Here is a 2,235-nt window from a genome sequence, read left to right as displayed (position 1 = left end):
TTTAGTTAATATGTTTTTTTAAAAAACAAGTTCATCTCTGGTACTAAAAACATTTAGTGATGTATCTTCTGCTGCTTCAACCATCTAATTGATATATGACTGTACAAGAAATACACACTTGCTTTGGTTTGAATTGGGGATGTCCGACATTAACTTTTTGCTGATATCCGACATGCCGATAATTTTGAAATTAACCAATAATAATGTAGCGGGGCAGTGGTGGCCTGGTGGTAAAGGAAGTTAAGTGCCACCTGCTAACTAAGGTGATGGGTTAAAGCAGAGTATTTCCTGCCATAACAGGGAACAGAAGCCCCCCCCCCCCCAACATAACCCATTATAGTACAGATTATTGTACAGATTATTTATCTGTACAAACCACTGTATACCACTGCATACAATCCCCTGATTATTAAAATAGATTAATAAAATGAGCTGCAATGCTGCCATCTAGTGGCTTTCACTTTCACATACAGCCGTTTTTCCCCATAACTATTTTATGGCACACATCATTTGGCGAATCCCACCCATTGTGTTTTTGGGTTTTCATTATCGCATCTTTGATTCCCTAACTCCTTACTTTAATGTCAAATTTTACAAACATAAAACTAATCCTAATCTTAGACCTGACCCTAGTTCTAGGCCCCCAATTCTAATCCCAACTTCAAACCAAATGATGAACCTTAAAATATTCTTTTTCCTTGCTGTACCCTAAAACAATTTCAAAAAAGAACATACGTCCTCACATTAAAGCATTTTACCAAAAAATGTCCCCACAAGTATAGGTATACGTGGACCACACACGTAGGTTTTAATGATTTGTGAGGACTTCAAATACAGGTAATGCATACCTGACCCCGTCACCCTAACCATATCTTTAATGTAATCCAAATTCCAATTGTGATGAATGGGGACCTGGACCACACATCAAACCAGTGATCTTCTTACCGTAAGGCAGCAGCACCGACCACCTTTCACACCACGTGGCTCCAGTTGAAAAACCATCTGCACAGAGAATGTCATTTTCCATGGTAGTAACAGTCTTGTTGTGTTTATTTATGCCTTAAACTGCTGTAATTACCTTGAATGTGTAAAACACTTAGTCTTGCTCTTTGCAGATTCTTGTTTCTCCCACAGTTGTTTTCGGAGGAATGAAGTCAGATTTTCTTTAACACTGTGAGATTAAAGTAAGAAGAAAATGTTTGTTTAGTTTTTTTCACTGACAACATTTTCCAGATGCCCAGCCTGTTGTCACACAGAAGGGAACATAACCTACACTTTGAACTGCTTGCTCTAAGAACTGAATAACATCTCAACTTAATAAAAATTCACAGGTGTTGGTAGTGATAGTAGGTGCCAATACAAATACGATACCAATACAGAGCAGGTTTAGAAAAAAACCTTGATGTCTGGCCCACTGCCAATACTACTGTTGTTTTTAATCATTTTAATGATGAATGAAATGCATTGAATAAACATGTAATGTGGATTTAAGATATATCAGAATTTGAGCTGAAAGTGCGGTTTAAGGCAGCTACTGTGCTGAATTGGAAAAGATTAAAGGGAGGATGGTGCCCAATGAATATGATCATCTTGTTTGAATGCATTTTTAATTAACTCGACTTCAGCATTACATTTGTAGAGAACACACACACACACCAGTGTGTCTTCCCGAGCTGCTATGACCAGAACGGTGTGAAAGCAGCATTGATTTATTAAAATGTCATTTTAGATGTAAAAATATCAAAAAATACCTACCTGTCCATCTAAAATTTCTCAAAATGCTCTACTTTGATGACAATTGCACAGAAAAATCTAAATTTTCAAAAAAAAGTTTGATGATGGTGATCATAATATGGTTTTCATCATAATTTTTCAACATCTGACCACAAATTACATGCTATGATTTTATAGACATTTTTATTTTTTGTATTTCTTTCAAAGATTTTCATCAAAGATCAGACCAAAATGTTTTTTTTTAAATTCAAAAACGTTTTTTTTCTAAATTTCTTTTTTCAAAACGTTATATTTTGATGAGAAACATGCAGAAAAGGTAAAACTTTATTAAAACAACTTTCACATTATTTCACCATCTGACCACAAAACATGCGAAACTGGCACAAACGATTCACTTGTCAGCATGTTTTGCGGCATAAACTTGCATTTATAGGCATTTTTGGGAATCTTTATTTTTTTGCATTTTTTTGTGAAAGTAAGACATGTTTTGGGTGATTTTTT

The sequence above is a fragment of the Cynoglossus semilaevis genome, chromosome 1 (genome assembly GCF_000523025.1).
Source record: "Cynoglossus semilaevis isolate Cse_v1.0 chromosome 1, Cse_v1.0, whole genome shotgun sequence".
NCBI lineage: Eukaryota > Metazoa > Chordata > Actinopteri > Pleuronectiformes > Cynoglossidae > Cynoglossus > Cynoglossus semilaevis.
The sequence above is the reverse complement of the archived record's forward strand: the minus strand, read 5'-3'. Positions refer to the sequence as shown.